The following is an 8683-nucleotide window of genomic DNA, read 5'->3' as shown; positions in this document are numbered from 1 at the left end:
CAGTCAAGAAACCTTTGTCTAGGAGATTTATACAGAGGGCAATGTAGAAGGGAATGTTCTATATTCTCCACTTCCCCAGTTTTGCAGATACATAGTCTTAAATGGACAGGAGTGTTGTTATATCTGCCTGAACAATCTGAATAGGACTAACGTTTTACTTCAGGCCCAAGAAGGAAAGTTTGAGAGATTGGGGGCTTGTCTTCACTGGCCAGAATACTCTGGGCTGCCCCTGCAGTGTTCTGATCCTGAATTCCCTCCATTCTCAGTGCTCTTGTAGTGATGATAGTGATGGCAGGTGCCTTCCACATAATCCCAATTTGTTGCCTGGCACCCCCACTGGGTCACATGAAGTGCCTAGCCATATTATTGTCACTGGGCTCCTTCTTATGACCTGGTGGCTCAAAGGGACTGCATAGAGAGGCAGCTGCTTGTTGCTGCAAAAAGAGCCAAAAACCTGGAGCAACAGGTAAGGTTTTTACATTTGAGTTAAGGGGAGGAAAAGCTAAATCAAGTGCAGATGTCATGAAGACAATCCACACTCGATTCAGGGTTTTGGCCCTGTGTGTTATAAACAGGACAAGCTTGGAGCGAATTTTAAGTAAATAACCCATGTAGAGAAGCCGAGGGAGTTCCTGGATCAGTGAAGTCTGGAATCTAAGGCCAGAGCCTGGAAAAGTTACTTTTGAAGACTATAGTTCCCAGAACCTTCTACCTAAATGCTAGCTGGTGGGTTCTGGAAGCTGTAATCCCCCAACAGAAGTTATCCAGGCTCTGCCCAAAACAAACATTTGGAGCAGTAGAATTTACTTCTTGAGAAGAAAGCAGTGAAATATCTGTGTAACTGCCTCCTGGGGCCCTGTCTAGCACCAATTTGTTCTGTGTGAAAGCATTGTTTGGGACTAAACAATGTTTTAATTTTAGTCTTAAAGTAAGACTAACATGAATTCCTTTTGAGAGAAAGAAAATAGACTGACTGGAGCCTAGCAACTCACATTGATTAAAAATGTATGAGAGACTGTCTTTATTAAAAGCAAAAATTACAGTCTCAATGTCTTCAAGGATGTACTACACATTTTGAACTGTAAGGAATTCGTGAATTAAATAAACATACAATATAGAATTAAAATTTAATGTGTCTCTCTTTGTGTCTGACACATGCAAGCAAATTAAAAGACCACATGCATTATTGTCCGCATGTTAATTTCTCCCTTCACACTATCTGCTTAATACATCAAAGACATAGAAAAAGCCTTCATCAGAGAGTGCCTCTTAGGCATTATGCAAATATTGCAAATTAATTACAACAGGCAATAAGATATGAATGATGTTGAACAAGCTTTGCACACTTGGTAAAGTCGCCATTATGAAATCAATGCACTTCTCAGAGGCATATGTCTATGTTTGGAGTGAAAGAACTTCTGAGCTATTCTATGCTGCAGGTGGGACCTGCAACACAATATGGGAGTGTAAAATGATTCCATTCAAGTTTCTGGCAAGCCAGCTATGCTGTCTTCCAGGATATTATGTTATATTTCCCCTCCTTCAGCCACCCTCCCTACAATCAGTCAGATGTTTAATGTATTCTGTACCAAGAGAGTACGGACAGCTCTCTTTGGTAGGGTTGAGGTAATGATTCCTCCTTAGGGTTCCTCTCTGGAAAGGTTTTTGGGTATTTCTGCAACCTTTACAGCCTATTTGTGGGTGGGTGGAAGAATGACATCTCCCTGTTGGAAGTAAAGGAGGTATAGTCACACATAAAACCATCAGATCTTCATTTGAAGTGCTTGCTTGGAGCTGCTTCACTTGCTGCTACAGTCTTGCTTCTCTGCTGTCTTATCCACATGGAGAAGGAAGGGGTGCATCTGCACATCACATTTAGGACTTTATCACACTATGTTTGTAAGGCACCACAATCACATTAGTCTAAGAAATGTAAACATACTGGATTGGGGACAGTCATTATTCCACAGCTCTTCCAAATTGCCATGGTACTGCTTCTGTCCCAGCCTGTGTCTTCCAAGATCCAGACTCTCTAGCCTTGACTCTCTGCCCTATGTCCTTCCCAGCATACTTTTAGGTCTGCATTTATTTTAATTTTTATCACCATAATCATGCAATCCATTAAGTAAAAAGGAAAGAAAAGAAATTAGAAAAAAGAAAAAAAGCTGCTTGGAAGCATGGGCAAGGGAGGAGAGGGGGAGAGCAATGGTGGTCTCTGAGGTCACCTTCTTGTCCCTGCTGAGGTTTGAAAGGTTAGTTCCAGTAGGGAATGAATCCAGGGAGTGGCTAGCTGTAAGAACCTAAGAATGAGACTGTGGTGGTTATGATAATGGTGAAGCTCAAATGTGCAGGACAGATTCCATTTCTTTCCATGGTGGAGTGGCTCAAAAATGGTGTAGAAATGTGCCAAAGAATGGCAAAAACTGTGAAGGGGGCTTATCCAAGGAGAACGTGGTGTGGCACCAGTGTATCACTGCCAGAGCCCCCATGATGCTCTTTGCACTCTAAGAAGACCCCATTAGCCTTTCCAATTCATTCCAGCAGATGGTGTGAAAGTATAGGGCAGGGACTGAAGGTAGGGCAGGCATTGGGAGCCACCCCTTATTGACTGGTGGCCTGTGGCCATTCCCTTGGCAGGCCTATGGTTGTTATGACAGTATGTGAAATGGATGGAGAGGAGAAAGGTTGAATGAAGAGAGAAGAAAGGCAGAGGAGGAGGAGGAGGAAGAAAGACAGATGGACATATAAAGAAGACATTTGGACACAAAGGATATATAGAGGAAAGAGATTGAGATAGGAGGTGGGAGAGAGGGAGGATGGAGGAGAGGTATGGAAAGTATGGAGGGAAAGAAAGATACTATCACTTACAAATGGTTTCTTCGATAGAGGTTGAAGCTAAAGGTGGTTCCCCATCGTGCTTAAGTTGCATTGTCCCAAGAAAGTAGAAAACAGAGTAAGAGACTGGGATGTTGTGTCTGAGATGTTTTATGCAGGCTGTTTGTTAGGCAATTCCATCAAGGGGACATTGCAATAAAAATACATTATGCAAATACCTGTCTTCCCTTACAGCCACTCCTCAAGACCAATTATAGTTCTTGGAGTCTCCCCTCCTTGCCCAGAGGAGCAAGAGGACCTTTCATCCATAATTTTATTTTACTAATGGTTGATCTTTGCTGAGCTTGGAAAATGACTTGAGTGCTTTCCTGAGGGGAGGGTTAGGCAACAGCAGGTGCAAGGACTCATTGGGAGAGTTTCTTTTCCTACAGAGATTTCCGTCTAGGATTGCGTACAGGCCACTAAATTGTTTCTGTGCTGCACCCATCCAAGATGTTAAATGCAGATTGAAGAACCTTAACATTTTTGTGTGCGTGACTTTTGTTAGCTAACCTATAAACCTAGAGCTAGTCTATCTGCTGTGCAAACCAGAAAACTGGCTTTAGTGGTTACTATAAAAAGAAAGGTTTTGGGTCTCAGACATATCCAGACCAAAAAGAACCCGGAAAAACTGGGTTCTTTTTGGCACGCAGGGACAATATCATCAGTGCACCATTGGTCAAGACACAAGCGCAGTGTCCGGAGGTGCGAATGTGACGCCGCACTTGAATCATCCATGCACATCATATATGGATGGCATCATGTAAAGATGGTGCCATCCATACATGTTAGGGCTCCAGAATGTGCGGATGCTGTGTGCTCCGGAACCCTAAAATTGGACCCAGGCCGCCATAAGGCGGCAGTCTGTACTGGGCCATAGTTTGCTTATATCAATGCAATCTCAGATTTTGTGATTTTTGCATTATCATGAGCAATAGTCTCAACATGCATTGTGATACTCACAATCATCAGTGCATGATGTTCCCAATCTGTGGCTAGCTGTCCACCAACCATTATACACAGGAGCCAATTTTCAACTAGTTTTTTCAGTATTGTGGCAAATCCTGAGGCCCAAGTGTTTAGTGGTTGCACACAGCCAGTTAGGTATGATGTGAAATAAATGTATAGTCTCCACTGTAATGAAATGAAACATGTTTGGCATTAGAGTTGTCTGCCACTGGGTCTGCATACCCTCCCAACATTTCACAGATGAAAACCAGGACACCTGTGGTCAAGGAAGCTCAGAGTGTGGATAAGATGACAAAAGTTTTTAATGCATGCACTAGTTAGGAGTGGAAGTAGCAGTTTGTTTTTGCCTGAGTCTACTGAGAAGGGCAAGATTCTGTTCATTCCTCTCCTTTCCTTCCTGCTGTGTTCAATGAGTGCAAACTACTTTTGTGCTTTGAACTCATTTTACAATTGAAGTAAACTAAGTATGAAGGGGGAAAGTGGGAAGAGGAGAAATTGGGCCATTTAAAAAGCATCAGAAAAGTGAGATGACAAGAAGGAGCTTGTTAGATGGACTTTAAAACTGTTTCAAGCCTCCCAGGCTGGAGCTGAGATGCGGGATGGAGGGATTATCGCGTGCTAAATCACCACCTAATCACTGCCCGCCATCAGCCTGGGTCCCAGCTGTGCTCCGCCAGCACTTTTTCGAAGCCGGAAAGCTTCCGACTTCGAAAAAGTGCTGGCGGAGCATGGCTGGGATCTAGCTTGCAACCAAATTAATAGTGGGTGGCAATTTAACATGCGATAATCCTCGGCTCCATCCTGTGTTCTGGCTCCGGTCTGGGATACTTGAGCTGGTTTTAAAGTCCATTTGATAAGCTCTGTAGATTAACTGGGAGTGTCCCTGCCAAATCATGACAGTTGGAGCATGTGGAATAGTAATTGATTATTTTCTATAACAGAGCTTGGGAAAAATAATCACCTTTTTGGCCTACAACTCTCAGAATCCAGAACTTTGTGATTCCACATTGATGGAAGAGAGTCTGTGAACTCTGAGTCCAAAAGTACTTTTCCTAAGCTTTAAGCACCACAGCAACCAGCTTTCTTTCACTGGTATCGTTTGGCTTCTAGTGCCACATTGTTATGTTAGATTTTTAATATGAAGGTGGAGCACAAGATACCCTATAGAGCTATGTAAGAGCATTAGGCCCAACTTAACCCCCCCCTCCCCCAAAATACCAATTACAGCTAATAGCTGCTTTGTATCCACAAAGAATGAGTGGCTTTTTGTGCATTTGGGAGGAGAAAAGGTCAGCCTGTGCTTTAAGAAATACTTAAAAAGCTAGCATCACTTTGGGTGTGTCAACAGCATTCTGAACCTTCTTGTCACATTATCTGTCAGATTCCAGGATTGTTTCTGGTGTCTTGTGTCCACTTCACACAAGGAAGATAGTGGCGTTGTTTGCAAGAACCAAGCAAAACATTTTCCACTGTCCAAAATCCTCTCGGCAGGCAGTCTTAACAATGCAAGGACCAACCTCTTGTTCTGGATGCTTCCGGAATATTCTGGCCCATATGGACATGGCCAGTATCCCTCGTCTTCTTCTTCTTTTGTATATTGGCTGCATACCACCCAAGGTCCTTTTAAATGTGACTTCTTCTCATGACCTCCCCATTTTTATTTCAATAGAAATTGTATAAAACATTTATAAAATTATACAGTAAAATTGTATATATAAAACTTCCATACAAATCTTATTTCTAAAGAAATTGTAGACTGTGCTCATAATATGGCTTGGAATGGCTAAATAACAAGAACAAGAACAACTTTATTTATACTCTATCTTTTCCCCAAAGTGTAAATTGGTAAGTAGCTTACCAATTTGTAAGTGGCTTACAAATCAAAACAATCACAGTACAGATAAAAACATTCAAAGGTTCGACATTAAAGAAGAATTAAACAATTAACAAGATTTAAAAAATGGAACATAAAAAAGATAAAAAGTAGTTTAAAGCATTAACATTTAAAACAATACAGCACCCTCTTGAATGCATTGCAATCAATGGGTAGTGAGACCAAATGCTAGTCAATGGGGTTAGCCAATATCATAGTCAATTTGATTCCCTTTAGTTCAGTATCAATAGTCAATACCATGGTTAATATCACATGACTTAAAATAAATCATGTACATTTAAGGTTCATTTATATCTAAAAGTAAGGTGATTAATAATTCATTATTTATGACCCTGGATTTGATGTTAATGAGCAGATTTTAAAAAATGTTATTAATGAAGAATTAATTTTAATTAATGCCAGGGAACTTTTAATCTATTTTACATAAATGTAGCTAATTTTATGAATTTTAACTTTTTTTTTATTCCCCTCACCTAACAAGTATAGCTCTCATCTCAAGTGAGGATATTCCCAGCTCCTCTTTGCCCATCCCCGGCCTCATCTGCACTGCAGATTTAATGTAGTTTGACACTGCTTTAACAGTCATGGTTCAGTGCTATAGAATTCTGGGATTTTTAACTTACTCTGTCAGAAAAACTGGTGCCACAACACAGTACAAATCCTTAGATTCCTTAGTACTAAGCCATGGCAATTAAAGTGTTGTTAAACTGTATCATCTCTGCAGTGCAGATGCAGCCCCTGATCTAGAGTATACCAGTTTAAATCAACTAGAATTAAATTTGTCTGACTTAAGTCCCACTGATTTTGTGGATTGCTTTGACTATGACTAAATATGGATTCACCCCATTATAGCTGGTGATGAACCCTAGAGACATCATGCACGTATACATAAATATGTATGAATGAGGAGCCAAATTAATTATGAGGTTAATTATGTGAATGCAATGTACATTCATGTTTTTTTAACAGTGGAAATTGTAGCTGCATGGAGGCCTGAGCAGCTGATGAGCAGGGAGGTATTTTCTCTTGTAGACAAAGTCTGGGATGGTTGCTATTTAACAATATGAAAAATATGTACATGAATTGTGTTAAAGCTATTAACTGACCCTGAGATGGAAATATCTTTGCAAGTATATGTATATCACATTAGTGCATTATTCAGGAAACTTATTAATGCTACCATGAAATGTGAAAGATTCACTTAGAAAGGAGAGCGAATGTTCTTCATCCAAATGAACTCAGACTGGCTGAAGAAAGAATGAAGCATATTTCCGCTACCATGTGGACCCTTTCTACAGAGGATGGGGACAAGCTCAGGGCCAAAGTTTCCCCTGGAGACTTTAATTTTGGGTAGATGGTTATCCATTTCTACCGACAATGCCCAAAGAACTGGTGCCACATCATTTCCACTCGGCCAGTCTCTGAGAAATAAGTTGCTGCTCAGGTGCTGACTGTATCACATGAAGCAACAGGAAAATAAGAACTGCTCTTGGCAAAACTCTAAAGTGGCTACTTTTAGCCCACCATCCCTGATCTAGACTATACCAGTTTCATTAGGATAGATATTTGTCTGACTTAAGTCCTAGAGTTATCATAGATTTCCATACACTTCCAAGAAAGCTGATAAAAGCCTTATTTAGAGTAGTGTCATTGAATCAATGAGATTTACATTGGCTCGCCATTCAACAGCCAAATCAATTGGATCTACTCCAAGGCTAAGCTGCCATTTTTATGGATATATTTTTTTGTCTACCTGTAATGAGAATAAATCCTGGATGGCTAGCAAAAGATTTATTTGGTGTTGCTTTTGCCATTTAAGCAACCATAAAAGAATAGTCAACATGGCTGTTTTATTTGGGGAAGATGGGCAAGTGTGTGTATGTAACTAGGGTCTTTTAACACTACACAATGAAAGCACTATGAGTCCATCTTAAATGCCATGGTAAAATGTTGTGGGACCCTCAGGTTTGTAGCCTGGTGGATGTTACCATGGCAGCTAAAGTGGAATGATAGTGCTATACTTGTGCATTGTGAAAAGGCCCCTGGAACTGAAATAAAATTCTTGAATTAAAAAAGGTGTGATGTAACTTGAACCTTTAAGTTGTATCTGCAACTCAGACTAGAACATAGTGATAAACTAGATGGTTGTTCACACCAAAAAAAAACCTGGCAACTTCAAAAATGTGGAATTCAAATTGAAACATCTTCTGGGGTTCTGGTTGCTTATCTTGAAATCTGAACATCTGCATATAAGGATGAGAATCATCCCCAAGAGCATCAGGTTATCATCTTCTTCAGGATGTTTCAGTTGTTTTCACAACCTTAACTGCTCAGGTATAAAATAAAGCCTGCCTTCACCGGGAGAAATAGACAATAGCTTGAAAATCTATACTGTATATTCATAAATTCAGCATGGCGCAGGAAAAGGAGGATAGATGTCTTTACTGTCATCTTTCTGATGGCTGTAGGAAATGAAGACTGGATTAGAGTGCTTTGGTGTCATCTAGTATATATGGAGACAGGAAGGGATGAGAGAAGGATGGACACTTAGAACACCCCTCTGCCAAAGTTCACAGAAAACTGAAAGCTTGCTATTGCTGAGAGTGACACTACTATTAAACTAAGGTAGAGATGTAATCCTGCGTATGTCTATTCAGAAGTAGATTGGCATAATGTTGTGTAATGGGAGGTTGTGTCATTGGAATGTACTTACCCAGGTATGTTTCTTTAGGACCACAGGCTGAGAAATATTATTTCATCTACAGATATATGTATATGTATGCATGATTTCAGTTATGGCAGATAGATTGGAGTCTTTGCAAGGTCAGGTCTAGCCAGTGGATCAGCAGGCAGCCGGGCAGGAATGGAATCAGAACTACCTGAATAGTTGGCAAGCAGGTAGGACGGATAAGCTCAGGCTGAGCTTCCAATGTTGGTAGAAAACAG

Source organism: Sceloporus undulatus, chromosome 6, assembly GCF_019175285.1.
Source record: "Sceloporus undulatus isolate JIND9_A2432 ecotype Alabama chromosome 6, SceUnd_v1.1, whole genome shotgun sequence".
Classification (NCBI taxonomy): Eukaryota; Metazoa; Chordata; class Lepidosauria; order Squamata; family Phrynosomatidae; genus Sceloporus; species Sceloporus undulatus.
This window is presented reverse-complemented; position numbering follows the sequence as displayed.